The 21,233-nt window shown below is 39.1% G+C and overlaps 1 protein-coding gene across 5 annotated transcripts in view; it reads left to right on the forward strand.

Annotated features, from left to right (window-relative positions):
- The window catches only part of DIS3L2 (DIS3 like 3'-5' exoribonuclease 2), a 526,830-nt gene that overhangs the window by 381,872 nt on the left and 123,725 nt on the right, over positions 1-21,233 (forward strand). The gene's annotated exons all lie outside the window — the stretch shown is intronic.

The following is a 21,233-nucleotide window of genomic DNA, read 5'->3' on the forward strand; positions in this document are numbered from 1 at the left end:
CTGGAAGATAGAGCTGAAAAAGTTTCTAATTTAATCCCATCATGATCAGAGAACATTTTATTTCATTCTTTTAAACATATTAAACTTTATTTATTTATTTATTTTGCATGGTCAGGCACCGGGAATTGAACCTGGGTCTCTGGCATGGCAGGCGAGAACTCTGCCACTGAGCCACTGTGGCCCACCCATTAAAGTTTATTTTATGACTCAGCATGTTATTTTTTTTTATTTTTTAATTTTTTTGTGTGTGAATGTTCCGTATGTACTTGAAAAGAATATATACTCTTTGCTATTGGGAATATTATGTTATAAAAGTCAGTTGAGACAAGTTGGTTGATTGTGCTGTTCAAGTCTTCTATTTCCTTATTGAGTTCCTGTCTACATACTCTGTCAGGTACTGAGAGAAATATTGGAATCTCCAGCTGTAATTGTGGCTTTCATCTCTTTCTCCTTTTAGTTCTGTAAATTTTTGTTCATTTACTTTTAAACTACTTTTAAGTGTATAGATATTTAGAGCTATTGTGCCTCATTATCTCATTATGAAATATTCCTCTATCTTTGACATCTACTTTGATTGATATTAATATAGCTACTCCAACTTTTTCACTTTAGTATTTGCTTTGTATATATTTCCATCCTTTCTCTTTTAACATGCTTCTTTATATTTAAAATGTATTTCTTATAAACACCTTTTTTATCCAGTCTATCTCTGCCTTTTATTTAGAAGTTTTAGACTGTTTACATCTAATGTAATTTTAGGAATGGTTGGGTTTTAGTCTGTTATATTGCTAATTTCTATTTGTTCCATCCATTCTTTGATACTTTTTCCTTCTTTTATTGCCCTCTTTTGAATTGAAGGTTTGTTTTTGTTTTTATTTAATATTCCATTTTACTTCTTCTATTTGTCTATTAGCTATACTTCTTTATTTCTTTAGTGCTTATCTAGATCAGGTTTTTCAGCCTCTCTACTATTGACAATTTGAACCAAATAATTCTTTGTTGTGGAAGATTGTCCTAATATTTACCAGCATCCCTGACCTTTAGATGTCAGTAGCAACCCTCCCCAAGTTGTGGCAACCAAAATTGTCCCAGACAACTGCCAAATATCCCCTGAGGGGCAAAATCAACCCCAGGTGAGTACCATGACTCTCAACTCTAGTCTAGAGTTTACAATATGCATCATTAATTTATCATAGGCTACCTTCAAATTAAAACACCGTTTTGTGTATAATGTAAGAACCTTGTAAAGTTGCTTCCATTTCCCTCTTCCATTTTGGGTAGTATTGTCATAAAGTTCCTTCTACATAAGACAGAAATTTGGACTCAGTTGTGCCATTCATGCATGTCATAGTGAAGAACATAACTCATTTGCTTGAATAACAAGTTTCTGGTTCCATTTTTGACTGCCAAATACAATCTTAAAAAGTAGACACAGCACGGGCCACAGTGGCTCAGCAGGCAGAGTTCTTGCCTGCCATGCTGGAGACCTGGGCTTGATTCCGAGTGCCTGCCCATGCAAAAAAAAAAAGTAGACACAAGATATCAGATATTGTTGTTAGATTTCATAGTGATTTTTCTAGTATTACAAAAGGCTTTAAAAGAAAAAACAGTATTTGAAAAATTGGCATGTTAGGATTTAACCTTGGAACAGAATTTGAAACATATAAACATGTATGTATGTTTCTTAATATTCAATTCCTACCTTTTTGTATTTATGTCCTACATATATTTATAGTATTCGTATTCCATAAATATTACAAATATATATATTTAATAATAATAGGAATATATAACTTCCAAACTACCAGGGAGGGGCAAATGAAATGAAAGAAACAAAAAAAGCTCATTCTAAAAGAAGGCATGATAAGAAAATAGAGAGAGAAAGAAAAAAAGCACATAATAAAGTACCAAAAAAATAATAACCACAATAAATTTAACAAATACCATCAGCTGAATAAAAAAAAAATCTAGCCATATGCTATTTATAAAAGATGCACTTAAAACATAAAGACAAATTGGAAAAAGATATACTAGTGATGTTCAAAGAATAAGAAAACTAGTATTTTTCATTAATGTCTGATAGATATTAAGATAGAAAACATTATTAAATATAGAATCCCTAAATAATGTTAAAAAAATTCATTCATCAGAAAAGTTTAAGTCTAAAGCATATGTTACCAAATAATATAGCTTCAAAATACATAAAATTACAGTTGACAGAAATACAAGGAGAATTTGCAAAGTTCACCTTCATAAAGGCAAACATCAAAAATTCACCTTCAAAAATTCACTATTTTTTTCACTAAAACTATAGAAAATATGAACAGTACAGTACAGCTCACAAGTTTGATCTAATAACCTTATCTAAAATATGATACCCACAATTGGAGATCGTCCATTGTTCTCAAGTACACAGAAAACATTTATAAAAATTGACTTCGAATAATACCATTAAGCATTTTTCAAAAACTTATTGATAGCATACAGATCATGTTCTTGGATCACAATGCAATAAATTAGAAATAATTACCAACAAATTTAACTAGGAAAAGCTCAGTACATTTGGAAATTTTTAATATACTTCCCAGTATACATTACTTGACAGTCAAGTGATGACAAGGATATGGGACAACATGTACTCCCGCCCACTGCCACTGGACTAGAAATGGTTCATCACCTTTGGAAAGTAATTTAGCATTATCTAGTAAAGTAGAAAATACACATACTCTATAGCTCTGTAATTCCATTCCTTGGTTTAGTCTCTTGAGAGACTCTTGCACATGTACACCAATAGACATGTAGAATAATGTTCAAAACAGAATTGTCCCTAATAGGCCCAAACTGGAAGTTTTGTCTAAATATCCATCAATAGTAGATTGGATGAATAAATTGTGGTGTGTGCAAGCATTAGAAAATTAACAAATTCCAGTTCCACACAATATTATGGATGAATCTTTCAAGCATGATACCAAATTTAAAAAGCAGATTCTGAAAAAATGTACATAGCATGAAACCATTTACACAGAGTTCAAAATTAGGTAAAAGTAAAAGACATATTATTTAGGGATATATGTGTGTGGTGATACTATTAAGAAAAGTGGGGGAATGGTGATAATAATGGTGGTAATTAACCTCCAGATGGAGGATATATTTACCTTCCCGGTGGAAGACACAAGTGGCATGTGAGTTAGGATCATCTGTATGCCAGTAAACTTTTAAATAGATAAAATGGGTGAATAAATGAGGCATTCCAAATATAGTCCCACCTTTGGTACCCTCCTCTCTCAGATCAGTGGCCGGACGCATGGCCTAAATCAGAACAGGACTGATGTCCTGCCTCCTTTTTATGCCCGGCTTTACTACCTGTATCATTTCCTTCCGCACAGAGCACAAAATGCGTCCTTCCAGAGAACTTATGGTTTCTACCCCCACTATTTTCCTTACCATCCAGGAGGTATTTAACTCTGAAATGTGCCCCATGCTGACCTACAGGCTCCCCACCAGTGGGCCAAGGATCCCTTGAAAGCCTTTTCTACAGAGGGGCCATCAAAAAAGAAATTGCCTTCTCTAATAAAATAAACCCAGATCCTCAAAGGTTAGCAGTCAAGGAAGAATTCCTTGGACTTTAGGGCAACTAGAGCACATGGCTATTCTCGCCTTGGGCACCCACACCCTCCTTATGAATCACTCCTCCCTCCGGTTGGGAGCTGGCAAGACTTGTTAACACTTTGGTCCAAGTGTGGTCCCCATCATTCTTTTCTTAGTACCTCAAGCATAACTGAAACCAGTCTGTAACTTTTAAGTAGGACTTGCTAAAGGTTAGAGGATAACGAAAGGAAAATAAACAGAGAGTAACATAAAACATCGAGAAGTGGCTTGCTTTCCCCCTGCTTCCAGATCGAGGCCCAGGCCGATCTGGTCCTCACCCATCCCTACCCAGTAGGCGTCATCCAGGCACGCATACCTCAACCTCTCCACAACAAAAGTCTAGACCTAAGAGGTCCTAAAAGAGGCCTTAGGCCTACTTCCTACAGTTTGTATTTCCCATCTGAGAACTCACCCCTTTCCAATAAGAGCAACATTGGAAAGGTTCATTCCCTTTGTAGAAAAAAACATGCCCGGAAATCATTATGTTGTATTGCACATCAACCCCAGCCTTACACAGGCATTTTACCTGCCTTACAGTCCTCCGCTCTGGCTGGCCCCACCTTACACCTGATGCCTTCATAGACCTCCACTGACAAAGGATAGATAGAATTCTAGACTTGCCACTTAGGTCATCAGATGGGGAAATACGCTTTACAGTCCAAGTCTTCCAAGCGCAACTGAAGCATGCTGCAGCTTTCAGCTTTGTGAACCTGTTGGCGCTCCACCCCATCCTGCCTTGCAGAAGTGCCCAAGGAGATTGTTGGTATCCTGAATATTCTCTGCAGAACTCACTAGCAGGAGCACCAACTACTAGAGGAAGCTCTGGCATGTGCTGTTTGTTTTAGTTATGGACCTCTTTCAACTTTCTCTGCTTCCTTTATCTTATTCTCCACTTGCATGCTACTGGCCTTGCAATTGTCTCTTATTTCAGACCTTCCCTAACATTTTGGAATTTTACTTCCTCTTAGGTAGACTACTTTAGTTTAACCCCCTGGATTCAGCCCCCCATAGTTTTTTAGCCCATAGCTTATTCTTCTTCTTGGTTCATCGTGCTTCAACAAGCAGAACCCTGTCATGTTTCATTTCTAAGGGACGCCTTTCCTAAAAACTGAATACTATACTATAGGAAACAATGCCAATTTAAGTAGAAAATTTAACCTATTAACTTTTGTAAACATTTACCCTACATAGTTTAAATATAAAATCTATATGCAACACTTAAACTTAATAATAAATTATGCTTAAAATCTGTTCTTTGTGTTCTAGGGAAGAGCCCCTGATAGCTCTTCAGTAAATTTTGGGAAAGAAAAATCCCACTTCAGGGCACTTCTCCACTTGGACACATTTCTGGGTTTTGTCTCTGACATCTTCATGATGCCTGGTGCTTCAGATGCTGTTTCTCCCACACTCATCTTCCATGGGAATCCATTTTTCATCCTGATTTTCAAACACTGATTTTTTTCCTCTTGTGATCTTTACGTCAGAGGGCATTCTGACCTTGGGCAAATTCCAGGTAACCTAAGTATTTGATCTCAGACAACCTTATTTTTATAGTATGACTTTTGGCAATAACCCTGGGAAGAGAAATAGGAAATTCTGTAGAGCTGTCAGCTCACAAGGAAACACGTCTTCTCCATTCATCTGGGGCATTGGTGAGTGAACAATTTTAACTGTCCTTATTGTATGATCATTTTTTACTGAATTATACCTTGATTTAAAAAAATCGAAATAACTGAATAGTCAAGCAAGGCCTCTGGCATGGAAGTGGGCTTCTGGGATGCTTGCCAATGAGTTCCTATTTTGAAGACACAGAATCTAAGTGGAAAGATTAAGTGGAGAGACAGCTCCACCCCTCTAAGTCTTATTCCTATGTTCCATTCAAATCTTGCTAGCCTGATTTCTGTGGGGTCTGGGCTTTGGAAATTCTCTTTTTTTCGTAGATGTCTCAGTGCACCTTGTTAAACTACATTTGGATTCTGGCCCGTTCATCTGCTTCCAGCTCTGCTGATTGGTTCCAGTTTCCTAGTTCATTAAAGCCAACATAATCTGGCACCCACAAGTCAGGCATCCTCAAGTATCTGGCACCAAGGTAAACCTGGAAGCCAGTTGAGAAGTCTCAATGATTCAACACACTTGTTGCATGATGAGAGGCAGTTGTGGTATAACAGAAAGAGCACTGGAATAGGAGCAGGAGAGTTGGATTCTTGTCTCGTTTTTGCCTCTATCACATCATGTAAATTTGAGCATCTCTATGATTTCTCTGAAATTCTGTTTCCTCAGCTATAAAATGGGGGTTTGGACTAGACAGTTCCTCAAGTGTCTGCCAGTTCCAAAATGCCTAGTATGTAAAAAGCTCCATTTATGCCTATTGTTGCAAAAACACAACCAAGCTTTAAAAGTATCAACATTAGTTGCCTAAACTTGCGTAAACTACTGATGTTTTTCCACAAAAGTTCACAATATGACAACAAAATGTGAACTGAGAAAAGGTACAACCCATATTCCAGAGAAAAGAATTAGCTTCTCAGATGTTTCCTGTTTCCTAATCTTTAAAATGAGGAGACTATTCCCTTAACTCAGAACTGCTGGGAAGATTAAATGAGATAATCACTGGCATTTAGAACAGTGCCAGGCAAAGAAAGGGAAAGTGTTCAGTGAAAGTCATTATTACTATAAAAATGGAAGGATATTGAAAAAGACATGGAATTTTGGTAAAGTGTTATGCTAAAATAATGTTTAATTGCTGTTTAGACTCAAGGTGGAAACAGAATAAAGAGTTCAGAAGGAGACACACACATATATGATTACCTGGTTTTCAACAAAGTTGTCACTGCAATGTTGTTAGGAAAGAATGATTTTATCAATTAATGCTGGATCGATTGGATATCCATTTGGAATAAAATGAATTTTGGGCTTTACTTCATACCATACATAAAAATCAGTTCCATGTGACTGATATAATTATGTGTGAAAAGTAAAACATTAACATTTTTAGAAAATGATATAGAAAACATCTTTGTGACCCTGGAATAAACAGAAATTTCTTAAACGGGACACAAAAAGCATTAACCTTAAAGGAAAAGATCAGTAAATTAGAGTTCATTAAAATTAAGAACTTCTGCTCATGAAAAAAACCCTTTAAGATAATGCAAGGGCAAGTCATAGAATGGAAGAAAGTATTTGTAATACATGTATCCAACAAAGGACTCCTATCGAGGCTATATAAAGACTTGAACAGGTGCTTCTCAGAAGATAGGCAATGATCAAAGACTTGTGAAAAGGCACTTAATATCCACAGAATATGGGAATTGAAACCACAATACTGTTGTCTACCCACTTAAAAACTGGCAATATCAAATTTGATTGGGAGTGTGGAGCAATTAGAACGCTCATACACTGTTAGTGGAAGTGGAAGTTGGTACAATACTCTGGACAACTTTGGATAGTACCTAATAAAGTTAAATATGTTCATAGGCTATGACCCAGAACTTTATCATTAAGTATGTATGGACCAGAAATGGGTACATATTTATGAGAATGCTCACAGCAGTATTATTTGGAAAGCCCAAAGCGGAAAACAACCAAGGTGTGTATCAACAATAAATTGGATGAATTATGGTATATTTGTACAGTGGAATACTATATAGCACAGAGGAAATTCAGCACACAACAGCGTGGATGAATCTCAGACGTTATGTTGTGCAAGGGAAGCCAGATACAAAAAAGGGCACAACTGTCTGAATCTATTCATGTAAAGTACAAAAGCAGGCAAGACTGATCCTATGGTGGTAGAGGTCAGAAACCCGTAGTTACCTTTGGTTGGCATAAAGACTGGGTGGAGGCACAAGGAAAGCTTCTGGAATTTGGGTTTGTTCTATTTCTTGAGCTGGGTGGTAGTTATTTAAGTGTATTCACTTGATAAAAATTCATTGAGCTTACGATATTTATACTTTATTTTACACCTCAAAAAAGTCAGTGAGCATGTGAAAAGTAGAAACAACCCAAATGTCCATCAACTGTCAAATGGGTAAATAAAACGCAGTATATTCGTACAGTGGACCACTATTCAACCTTGAAAACAAATCAAGTACTGATACATACTACATCATGCATGAACCTTGAAAACATTATGCTAAGAACGAAAAGAAGCTGGTCACAAAAGACCACATATTGTATAATTCCATTTATACAAAATGTCCGTATCTGTAGGGACAGAAAGTACGTTAATAGTTGCCTTAAAAGGCCTGTGTGGGTTGAGGGGAAATAGAAAATAACCGAAAGCGAATTCAAGGTTTCTTTGGGGGAGGTGATGAAATCATCTAAAATAGATTGTGTTGATGTTTCACAACTCTGTGACTTACTGAAAGCCATTCAATGGTATGTATACTTTAAATGGACAAAGTATATGGTATATGAATTATATCTCAGTAAAACTGTTATAATAAAAAAACTCAAGGGATACTGATAACTACAGTCATGATTAAAACACCTTAGGAAATTGGGCCCTGCAGTATAATAGTTAAGAACGTTGATACTTGAATCAGATAATGGTCTAATCCTGGCTCTGCCACTTACTAAGCAGGTGACATTAGGCAAGTCTTTAAGCTGAGTCTCAATTTTCACCTAAATAGTACCTACCCCTTGAAGAGAGAAATGAGACAAAATAAAGTGTCAGTGGCTGAGAGATTCCAAACAAAGTCAAGAGGTTATTCTGGAGTTTATTCTTATGCATTAAATAGACATCACCTTTTTAGTTAAGGCTTAACAGAGAGGCTGGAGGGAACTGCTTGAAAATGTAGAGCCGTGTTCCAGTAGCCATGTTTCTTGAAGATGACTGTATAATGATATAGCTTTTGCAGTGTGACTGTGTGATTGTGAAAACCTTGTGTCTAATGCTTCTTTTGTCTACCTCATGGACAGATGAGTAAAACATATGGATTAAAAATAAGGAGATGATGGGGGAACAAATGTTGAAATAAATTTAGTAAATTGAAATGCTGTGATTGGGGAGAGGGAGGGTTAAGGGGTGTGGTATGTATGAATTTTTTTCTGTTTTCTTTTTCTTTTTCTGAATTGATGCAAATGTTCTAAGCAATGATCATGATGCTGAATATACAACTATGTGATAAAAAAGTATGTTCATATTGTATGTTGATTGGTTTTATTAATAAAAAATAAAAAAATAGTACCTATCCCTTAGAACTTTTGTGAAGACATTTAATCAAGAAATATTTGAGTGTCTTTTATGTACCAGGTACAATAAATGAAAAATGTTGTAATAATTATCAATGAAGTATTGAGTCTTAAAGCCATTTTAGTGAAAAAGATGACAAGTACAGAGGACAACCTGAGAACAGAAAACCTTTGCCTTATGGAGCCACACCAGCATCTACAAAAGTAATGTTCATATTAATAACTCCTATTGATTAATATTGAATTGTATTCTCCTATTAAGAAAAAGACATTTATGGAGGATTTTCATCCAGACGTATTAAAATCATAAAGGTTAATGATTAAAGGGTTGGCTTTCAGTTACCTAGAATATTTGGCAATTCAGAATCCTTTATGTGATCCATTCTGGAAAACTGAATTGTAACTGTAATTGACATACAGACAAAACGAAAATACAAAAAGTGACCAATGGTTACATAAGTTACATAATATAAAAAAATATTCTTTTATTTAAACGAATATTTGTTTTCCCAATAGAGAAGTCATCTTTGATCACTAAAAAATGTGTAATCCTTTAAAATGTTTTCAAATTAAGAGAGTTGAGAAGGAGGCAATTATAAATTAGTAACATACCCCATTCTAAGCGTCTAAACCCCAAGATGTAGTTTAAAACCTTAGGCTCTGGAGCCAGGTCTTGATACGTGTTATCTGACCTCCCTGTGCCTCAATTTCCTCATCTATAGAAAGAGTTGTCTCATAGCCTAGGAGGAGTAAATGAAATAAAACAACTAAAGTGTTTTAAAAAGTAAGAGTCGGAAAAAAAATTGAGCAGTCCATAAATCACCGTGGTTGGGCAACCAGCCTGATGGTTTCACATCATAAATATGCATAAATGATGGATATAATTTTTGTTAACTTTTGTGACGACTTTGGGAATCAGAAAACAGTTTCTCTTTCATGCAAAGAGATTAAGTAATGAGACTGGGTGATTAGATCCACGAAGAACCAATTGCCATGGTAAGAAAAGAACAGCTACCAAAAAAAAGTTTCTACAGAATGAGAGAAAAGACATTTAAAGTCTTTTGTCATCAGGATATTAAGCTTTTGCCTTTCTGAATTTAAGGTGAATGTATTCTGAATTCAAGGTGAAAGGCAAAAAGACTGGACCAAACAGTGGTTGATAACAGTTAACATTAGTTAGTAGACATTTAATTGCACATAGGTGTTTATGCCTTTAAAACTTGTTCAAAATTGGGGCGGGCCCCAGTGGCTCAGCAGGGAGAGTTCTCTCCTGTTGTGCCAGAGACGCGGGTTCAATTCCTGGTGCCTGCCCGTGCCAAAAAAAAAAAAAAAAAAGACTTTTTCAAAATTGTGTAGCTCTTATATTTGGCCCTTAGAAATTAGTAATTATGTTTTGTTAATTAAATAGACTTTTAAAAATAGAAAATCCACAATTGAATGGGAAATATGCCTATATTCTATTTTCTATTTTGAGAAGGAAACCCTTTTGGCATCATACAGGCATTTCCTGCACACCTGCAGGCCTGAGGGAGACTGGGTTCTTCGTGCTAGCCGCATGTGCCGGACCTGCAGAGTGATGACAGGCAGCACAGGCTGCTGTGTACTCTGTTCACATTTGTGGCATGAACGAAATTGTTTCCTATTCAGAAGGTATGCTCAGTTCTTGCTACTTCATTTACAGAGTCCTCCTTCACAGAGCGTGTTTGCAAAGTACCCTAGTTGCCTTCCATCTGTAAGGAGGGTTGTCAGATAGGCTCTCACACACTTCCATTGCCTACTCTCGGGCCAGCCAGGGCTGCTTTTTCTTGTGTTGGGGATCAAGGAGTGGGTGGGGACACAGCATTTTATTGGTATATTTCTTTTTTGGCATGGGCAGGCATCGGGAATCAAACCCAGGTTTCTGGCATGACAAGTGAGAATTCTGCCACTGAGCCACTGTCATACTACCCTGTTTTCATTTTTAAAATTGTTGAACAAGTACCATAAAAATAAGAAATTACAGGCGGGCCACAGTGGCTCACCTGTCATGCCGGAGACCCGGGTTTGATTCTTGGTGCCTGCGCTTACCGAAAAATAAATAAATAAAAAATAAGAAATTACATAGAAGCAAAAAGAAAAAATCATAATCCCACCGCTCAGAGATAACCGTTGTTACCAGCTTGATGTATTTATTATATGTTTCTTCCCAGGCATTTTAAAACCAGGTTTCTACATTTTAGTTTATATTTTTCACCTTAGTTGCTTTTTCTAGCTTTTGAAAGCTATAAGCAATACAGATGTGTATAATGTAAAAAGAAATGGTCTCCCTAGCCTCACCCTCCAGAGTCACCACTGGGGACGTTTGAGTTCTGCTCTTCCTGCCTCTATGGGCTTGCCTTGGCTTCTCAAACTCAGAGCTAATTTTGCTTAAACTGGATGTATCCTTTTTAATTTTTTTTTTATTTTCTTGGCTTCAGACCCTGCTAGCTGTTTTGTTTTTTTTTTCTTCTGTTAAATTTTGGATGGAGAATTTTGAACCTGACAAACATAGACGGGATAATATAATGAAACCACTTGTCCCCACACCCGTCATGGTGTGTGCCACCATCACATCATTGCCAGCCCAACCCTACTCACATCTACCCACCTCCCCTGCTCCAGCCTTTGTTATTTTGACCTGCTGCCTTTTTTTAAATACCTTCAAGGGTCTTTGTGGGTCCCTCTCACATCACTTTCTTTTGGCATTGAGAAAGGGCCAAATGCCTGTCCTCTTGGGCTCAAAGTTTCTCTCTTGCTGTGCTCTGCTCTCTGTCCCAGGCCTGACCGGCTGACCCGGGCTTTCCCACTCACTTCGGAAACGCCTGGAAATTCCCAGACATTGGGTGTGCCAGCCTCACATGTTCAGCTCCTCATTCTCTTTCCTGTTAATGAAGGAGGCCATTGCTCAAATCATTTGGAAGGGGACAAGTGGAATTTACTACGTGGGTGTTCCTCTTCCATGCTGTTCATATAAATTTAAACTTAGGATTCCTGAGAATTAGATTGAACATGACAAAAATTGCTGTGTGGGCAGTTTAGGTGAGTAATTGCAGAATGATAGAGACCTTTGTAATACTAAAGGAAAGATTCTTGAAGCTGCTTAATTCCAGAAGGTGAGCTCATCAGTTCAGGAGTTTGTAACTAAAGGTCCACATTTAACTCTTTGCTGGATGGCAAGTAAATAAACAAGTAAATAACTGCACATACTTCAAATCCTGGCCTTCAAAGGAAACTCAGAATAATCTTGTATAGCCCCTCCTCAACTCATGGGTACCTTGCATTGCATACAGACTGACTTGTCCCAGATTTTTTTTTCTTTGACTCCTTTTAAGTTTATGAAATATCCTCAAACCATCACCACGTCATGGCCATGGAGTACTGCCATGGCTTGCCGAACCAGTGGTCAGCTTCTGTGTGATTACATAACCAAATACCACAAAGAATTGGAAAACATCAGAGTTCGAGTTGTCTCTTTTACCTAGCAACCTAGTCATTGTTTCTACAAAAGACAGAGGGAATTTGCTTACCCCAACTGAAAGATAGAGTTTATTGTGTGGCTACAAGGTGATCCAAGTCCACTTGTTTCCAGCTATGGAGTCTGTCTTTAAGATTCATCAGAACCAGACTGGTTATCTATTTCATTTTTTTCAAAGTCTTTAATACTGTCTTAAGTAATCTTGTCACTGATTGTTTGTCTGTTATCTTTCTCTCCCCAAGGGAATGGATGTTGTTAGTCTCGTTCATTCCTGTGTCCACAGTTCCTAGAATTCCTGCCCTCTGAGGGGAGCTTATGTGTGAATGGCTGATTGAATAAGTGAAGATGGTCTAGGAGGTACAGTTGAAGAGTATGTTTGAAGGAGAATGATAAGAATTATTGGTTGAATCAAAGCCAAGCCATGTAGGTATTGAAGCTGAAGGAGAGAAAATTCAGGGGGGACACGTGCCAACTCAAATCTGGTACTACTCTAGAAGTGGAGCCCAGTCCTGCTAAAAGAGATCTGCCACTTCCCTCATTTCACTCAACCAGACTGCTGTCCTCTGAAGAGAGAGGCTTGTTCTAGGCAGCCCTGTGAGGGAGTCCCAGGAGCAATAAATGGAAATTAGGAAGACAGATTTTGACTTCAAAGTGAGGGGTGTGGAGGGGGTAGAATGTAACTACCATTGATTTCTGAGGACATTGTGGGCTGCACTGGGACGTAGTGATTTCTCAGTCACCTGGCATGTGCTGACACAGGCTCACTGCTCTGGACAGAGCTGGAATAGGGTGGACCCAGACCCTGCTCATGCCGCTAGACCAGGCAGTGTTTAGAATCCCTTTCAACCCAGAGTGTCAATGAGTCTGCCCTATTTTTTGTTATTTTATTATTATACATTCATACAGTAAATGTCAGACCGTCTCTATAATGCACTTGTTCCTTTCCTTACCCTTCGTACTGCTTACGGATGGAGGGGAGATATCTCATGAGGTGCCTGTGGAAATGGTGTTGAGCTGTGGTGGAGAGTGTATTAGGAGCTATAAGAAGACACAGTATGTAGGTAAACCTGTCTAGGGCATCAGGAAAGTCCTGCTAGAGGGAATGGGCCTCACGCCATGATCTGAAGGACCAGTAGATGATATTTGGGAGAGAAATGGGGGAAGAGCACCCTGTTCAAGGAGAGCAGTGTGGACCAGGTTCTGGAAGTAAACAGGCATGATGAATTTGAGCAGCTCTAAGAAGTTCCACTACAAGTGATTTGGGATGTAACTGGCATTACATCCCCAGGGCCAGGAAAGTTAAATGTGCTCAGGGCAGACCCACACAATGGCGAATTTTGTCTTGTCCAAAAAGCTGATATTGCCTCATTGTAAAGCAGTGATAGAGCATAGCATATAGAGAGAGGAGTGGAAGAAGTGAGGCTGTAGGGAACCAGGCCAGTCAGGACAGCAGGAACCCCTAGAGAATTTGTATAGTTGGGTATGATAGCTGGATTTGTATTAGGAAAAAGCATTTTCTCCAATGTAGAAAATGGATTTGAGGAGAAAAAAAATATGCATGGAGACCAATAAAGAGGTTGTTATGTCTTCCCCAAAAGAAGTAATGGTGACCCTGGCCAGGGCAGTGGTGATGGATTTGAGAGAAGTTCAAGAGATAGAGTTCAGAGTGATGACTGACCTGGGTCTGAAGAAGTTCTAGGTTTTTTGTTTGGTTGTTTAGCCACCTGGGTAGAAGTAATCCCACTTCCTGGGACAGACGACATAAGTAGAGGAAGATCTTGTATACGTAATCCAGAGTACAGAGAAAGCTGGGCTGGTGGATAGAATTAGGAGCCAAAAGCACAGGAATGGCGCTTTGAACACCTGGGAGTAAATGAGACAGTCTGGAAGAGAAAAAAGAGCTAGAAGAGAAGACTCCCTGGCTCAGAGCTCAGAGATAGGCTGACTTAGAAGGGACAAAAAAAAAAAAAGTAGAGCTTGAGAAGGAGCAGCCTCAGAGGTCAGAGACCAAGAGTGAGTCCCAGGAGTCAGAGGAAAGTTTGCTCCAAGGAGAGAGAAATCACCTGGACTCAGCTGCTGCTGTAAAGCCAGGCCATGTCAGACATAAAAAGGTGTGAATTCAGCTACACAGAGGCTACTAGTGACATAGACAAAAGCAGTTATTTTATTTTTTGTTGGTGAGGGACGTTAAGCAGTGTTGTTCACCTACATTCTGGATTAAATGGGTTTTCAGGTATTATGCATTGTATTGTTTTCTGTGAGGATTTTCCCACCATGGTTAAAAATAGCTTCTCTCTCTGGGACCCAATGCAATGTGAGTCTTAATTCTTTTACTGGAGTCTTCTATGAAGAGAATAAAGATGGAAAGCACAGAGAGACAAATATGGAGAGCAGAGAGATGAAAACAAGTGAAGAATGCAAAGCAAAAGAAATTCTAAGACACTAAGAAAAACCCACAGGACACAAAAGAGGTCAGAGGAGTGTCTCCGGAGAAGCAAGCAAGGACATACAGAACCTAAAAGCAATGGAACCTGGGAGCAAAGGGTCAGCAGATAACTCCCCATGTGACAGAGGAACCCAAGATACCATTGGCCCTTCTTCAATGAACGTGTCCTCTTGCTGATGCCTTAATTTGGACCTTTCCATGGCTACCTTAGAATTGTAACTTGTAAATTTAATAAATCCACATTGTTAAAAGCCAAAAAAAAAAAAAGCCTCTCTCACCATTGTCCAGTCTTGGTGGGTGAAGGTGACCAAAATCCAGAAGGCACTGATCTCACTCATGCTAAGGGAAGCCTAATACATCCCCATCGTAATAGGAGGCAACACTAGTAGTGCTCACTTCTAATACAGGCCTTTGAATACTTTGGAAATCACTCTGCTACCAGCTAAAGATATGTGTAAAAAGAAATTGTTGGAAGTTCTCAGGAGCACTAGATGTTAGCTTAGTGGTTGGTCTTTAATCATGTCCTGCTACTACAAGAGGCTATGGAAGTTGACATTAGGAATGAAAAGAGCTGATGGGAACAAGTGTGTGACTGTGAACAGAGCTGGAGAAGTCCCTGACAGGACTAATGAATCCATAGTCCAGAATGTGGCTTCCATCAAATCATAAGATAGGGAAGGATTTTGAGCTATGGCCCATTGAGAAGAAAAATCAGGTTTTATCATTGTTTAGGAGTTACAGTGACAATGTGGCGTAATCAAGGGAGCAAAGGCGTTGAGTCCAACCTGGTTTCAAATCTGGGCTTTATCACTTACTTGCAAGGTCCCCTTGGACAAATGACTTGGAACTTCTCTGAACCTCAGATGATTCATCTGTGAAGTACGGTTAGCACAGTTGTTGTAAACATTAGATTAATATGTATGGGGCCCTTGCATAGAGTAGGCATTTAATAAATGATTTGCTACTGCTATCTTTATCATTTTTATTATCTTCAGTGTCATCGTTACATGTGTGTGGTTGTTATTGATTACAAAGCACTTTCACATATGTTCTCAGTGAAGTGAAAGCAGATTTCAACTCAACGTGTCCCCCTGTTCTTTTGTAACCTTCCTCATCAGCACACCAGTAGCATCATATTGTCATTTGGTATATCTGCCCACCGCGTTGGATTGTGGGCCCCTGAAAAGGAGGGACCACCTGCCTCGTGTATGCCCAGTTCTGGCATAAATGAGGGGCTCTGTTGCCATGTGTCCTGGATCCTTGAAAGGAAGCACTTTATCTCAACCAGAGCTCTTCAGAAAGGGAGCAAGTGGCTTTAAGAAAAGGGGCCCCCACCTTGAAGATATATCCAGGGCCACCTGGCAAGAGCACATAGGAAAGTGGCTGAGCTGGTTGGGAAGCTAACTTAGACGAGATGATCTCTAAGCCCCTGAGTCACTCAGATTCTCTTAGTGTTTTAATTGGATGAAGCAGCTCTGATATCCTCTGAAGTTCATTCAAAGGGATATTTGTGTTTATCTAATTTTGTGGACCCTGTGCAAGTGAACCAGGCATGGTCTGCCTTGAAAATTCTTACTCCTTCTGCTTCCACTGTTCTTCAGAACTCACAGGATTTACCTCAACCTCAATAGATGAACATTTAAAATTTTTTAAAAACTTTAGAAAAAAAAAATCATAGAGACCTTTTTAGAGCCATGAGAAAGCCACAGCAGAATGCTGCAGAACCACGGAGCAAAGAGTACACCAGCCAGAGACTTTTGGAGATGAAGAAGGAAAGCGCCTCCCGATGCTTTATAAAACAAGAAGCCAGGAGAGAAAGCGGAGAGACTTTGCCACGTGCCCTTCCAGCTGAGAGAGAAACCCTGAATTTCATCGGCCTTTCTTTGAGTGAAGAATGAGTGTATATATATATATAGAAAATATATAAACCACAAAACCATGGAAACAAGAAATTGAAAGCAAGAAAACATGAAGAGAAGAGAAAGACCAACAGATACTGCCATGTGCCTTGCCATGGGACAGAGGAGCCAAGGATCTCTGGCAGTCAGTCTTTAGGAAGAAAGCATCACCTTGATCATGCCTTGAAGTGGATATTTTTCCCAGACTCTAAACATGAGCAAATAAGTTCCTATTGTTGAAGCCAAACAATTTCATGGTATTTGTTTTTAGCAGTCCAGGAAAGTAAAACAGATTTTGGTACAAAGAGTGGGGTGTTGCTATTGCAAATACCAAAAACGTAGAAACACCTTTGGAATTAGGTAATGGGTAGAGGTTGAAAGAATTGTGTGGTGCTTGATAGTAAAGGCTTAGATTGCTTTGAAGAGATTTTTGGTAGAAATGTGGATGCTAAAGTTACTTCTGATGAGACCTTTTGTGGAAATGATGATTGTGTTATTGGAAACTGGAGAACTGGCAGAAAACTTAGAGAAATTGAGTTCTGATGTTGAATGGAAGCCAGAATTTGAAAGTGATGAACTTGGATATTTAGCTGAGGAGATTCCCAAGCTAAGTGTGGAAAGTGCAGCCTGGTTTCTCCTTGCAGCTTATAGTAAAATGCAAGAGGAAAGAGATAAGCTAAGAACTGAACTGCTGGGTAAAAAGAAATCAGAAATTAATGGTTTGGAAAATTCTGAACTTCCAGAAAATGAGTCCCCTGAGACTAGTGCTCCATGTAAGGGTTTAACTGAACACGGAACCTGTTAGCCATTTCAATCCAAGTCAGGATTGGAAATGCAATTATCCTGGAAGAATTCATGGAACGTTCTTTTATCTAATGATTGAGATGCCTGTGTACTACATACAAAACAAGTTTTTTTGTGAGATCTGTCTGAACGAAACCAATGCCAACCTGAACTAAAAGGGACAGAAAAAGGACAGATTGAAGGGAAAATCACTTCAAGGGCAGAACCATGCAAGCTGAGGTCTGAACCAGACATTATCTCAGGTCAAGACAGCGATCCCACCCAAATATATGGAAAGAGAAGAAGTGCCCAGACCCTTGGAAAAGGTGGGCCTTCCACCCATTGTTCAAGAAGAGTGATGTCATCCCAGTGTTCTCAGAAATTGGGGTCTATATCCCTGTGGAAAATGTGGCCACTATTCCAATGCTTTGACAAGGGTGAAACTGCGCCATGATATTCCAGAGAGTTTGGCAGCCATCTGAATCTTGAAGAGGAAGGAGCTTTCACCCATGTTTGGGAAGAGCATGGCTGTAGCACAAGCACTTAGAAAGGCTGGGGCTGCTGCTCCATAAGGCCCAAAGGATGAAACATCATTCCAAAGATGACTCTCAGACCTGGAAATCTAATGGAGTATACCCTGCAGGGTTTTGGAATTGCTTGGGATTTGTTTCCCCTTACAATTTCTCCCTATACAAATGGAAATGTTTACCTTATGCCTGTTGCTCCTTTGTATATTGGAAGCAGATAATTTGTTCTATAGGTTTCACGGGCCGCAGATGAAGGGGAATTGTGCCCTAGAACAGACCACACCTAAAATTGATTTTGATGAGAATTTTTGCTTAGTACCGTTACTGATATGACATAAGCTTTTTAGATACCAGAACATGTTTTTTTTTGGGGGGGGGGGCTAGAAGGTGAAGTATTTGGAGCCGTATGTACCCCCTGTTCTTAAATTTAATAAATTTCTGTGGGTGTGGACCCTTTGTAAGTAAGGCCTTTTGATGAAGCCACTTTAGTCCCCAGAGACTAGTGCTCCATGTGAGGGTTTAACTGAAGAGGCAAAAGAGGCAAACGTGAAATGTCCTCAAACTGTAATTGCTTTTTATGACTAGAGACCAACTTGGTATTCTTGTCCACAAGATGAAGCTGAATTAATTGTTTGGATTGCTTTTTATGTATCTTTATATATATATACACACACACACACTCACACACACACAATCTAGATCTTGTTTTTTTTATTTAATAAAGTGAAGAATAGCTATTCTAATGGAAATCAAGTTTGATATGTTTGTTTTGCAGTAGTATTGGGGGAGTTAGGCTTTTATGGGGGCATTGGTTTTTGTTTTGTTTTTGCATCAATATCACTTTGAACGAATAAAAGATTTCTGGAGATGCTTCATTTATCAGGATAAAAAAATTATAAAGTACTTTTCTCTGGAAAACATAGAATTGCTCCTAAACATTCTGGCAGCATTTGCTATATAATCTTGTGGGTTTGTATTTTATCTTTCATTGAATAAAAACTTCAGTGCCACTAAAGTTCTGTAAGTTCACATTATGTAAATATATGTGATAAAATATTTACTTAGGGTTTCCATTAAAAAGGTCCAAAGCAGAGAATAAGAGAGGTTCTTTTTGCTGGTTTTAGAGGCTCTGCTGGGAATTCTCAGTGAAATTTAAATCTCTCGAATATGTTTTGATTGGCCTCCCACATATTTTATCTCCTGTAATGACCTCTTTGTCAGTTTGTCAATTTTGACTAAGGATAAAAAGTTCATGTGTAGTAACAACAGAGACTGAATTTAAAATTATGGTTTATATCATGATGTAATAATCCTCTCTCTTTTCCTTTAGTCAATATTTACCTATTAGACCATTATATTCTAATTCTGACTTCAAATGGAGGCACTTTATTTTACCTTCTCCAAGTGTTGGTTTTAGGTACTTGGAATATCAGAACTGGAGGTCAAGCCAGGTGAGACCTTTGGTGGCATTCACTGAGGCATTAGTTCCTCGATCGTCGCAGGGGCTCCCAAGGACCTGGTGACACGGCGGCATGGCTCTCAGGACTGAGGCACTCAACTTTTGGAGCCGCCCTGGTTCCTCTTAGCTTTCCAGACAGCCTTGTCTCTGTGGGAAACGGGTTTATTCTATTATCCACAGCAGCTAGGATCTCTTAGGTGGACTTAAGTTTTCCCCAATGTAATAATGTTAGTTTTGGATGGAAAAACCTATGGCTCTGGATGCCCTGAAAGGAAGATTTTCTCTGGGTGTGAGACTGGGTGAGAAATGGGGAATCCTATATTGTGTTCCTTACCTGAACCCCTTATTTTAAGTATCCCATGTTTAATCATTTCTCCATTTTATAAAATGAGGGAAGAATAATTCCCCACTTTAAAACAGACCAAGAGTTGATAAATAGCTACAGAATTTACAGCTAAAATGTGTGATACCTCAGGACTACTATGCAGTTGACCCAAGGAGCAGAGGTGATGTGTTCATAAGCTCTTCTGAGTCGGTTGTGCCTCGATCAGGACTCTTCAGTGAATCATAACAAAAAGGGAATTGATTGTCTCAAAACTGCCAAGTCCACAGGCAGACTAGTTTCAGGTTCAGTGAGATCCCAGAGTTCAAATGAGGTCATCATGATTCTCCCTTTATTTCTTAGACCTATTTTTTTTTCTTATATTGGAATGATTACTTGGCAGAGATGTTTCTTGGCAGCCTCCAGGCTTATATGATCCTTAGTGTCTGGGATCCCAGGAGAGAGACCTTCGCCCCTACAACAAACTCAGGATAAATCTTGTGGGTCATGCACTTCGGCCTGGACCAGTCACTGTGCCCAGGGATGGGGTGTAGTGAAACTGCAGCAAGCACATACTTACATTTAAGCAAACCCAGCTGTGTGCTTGTTTCTTCAGAGGTCTTCTGTTTGTTCAGTGTGCACTCTTGAAACTATACACTTATTTTACATGTGTACTGTTTCTTATATTCTGTTCATTTTGTACATTTTCATGTATATACACACACACATATATATATTTCTCTATCTTACAAATGACTTATGGAATGTTCAGCTGCAAGTCTTACGTTTATAACCTAATTATCCCCCACCCCCAACCCCACCTAAGCTACAGTTCCACTAAAGTCTGATTGACCAGCCTGGGTCTCTGTAGGACTGGCTGAGAAGGCAGGGCCTGTCAAAAGACAGCTAAAGGACAGTTTCCAAAGAGGGTGTGGGTGGAGTACGTCTCTTACTAGAAAGAAAAAAAGCAGCAGGCAAATAAACCAGTGATTGATTCACTCATTTAGCAAATACTTACCGAGTGCTACTGTGTGCCGGGCACTGGGCATGTAACAGTGAACCTTCCCCAAAGGCCTGGCCTTGCTGGAACTTCTGCTGTCAGGAGAGAGGCAGACGAGACCTATCAGCCAAGAAAGACATGCTGTGTATCAGGTAGTGATTAGAGCCCTGAGAAAGGGCCCTGGTAAGCACCATCAGAGGCAGATGAGGGGCTTTCGCTCTGCGGAGGACAGAGGAATATCTTCCTGTCTGGGGATTCTCTTCTAGTAGACACTCTTTTTCTTAAAAAGTAAGAATTTGATAGGCAGGTCCCGTGATGAGATTATTCCAGTGTGAGGAGAAGCCGAAACCAAGCAAGCATCTGAATGGGGTGAAGTACAAACTGTTCAGGGAAGGGTAAGAGGCTTCCCATGCGAGCTGCCTGAAGAGCATGTGGAGGGAGGAGGGGCCAGAAAGGCTGACAAG

Source organism: Tamandua tetradactyla, chromosome 3 (genome assembly GCF_023851605.1).
Source record: "Tamandua tetradactyla isolate mTamTet1 chromosome 3, mTamTet1.pri, whole genome shotgun sequence".
Lineage (NCBI taxonomy): Eukaryota > Metazoa > Chordata > Mammalia > Pilosa > Myrmecophagidae > Tamandua > Tamandua tetradactyla.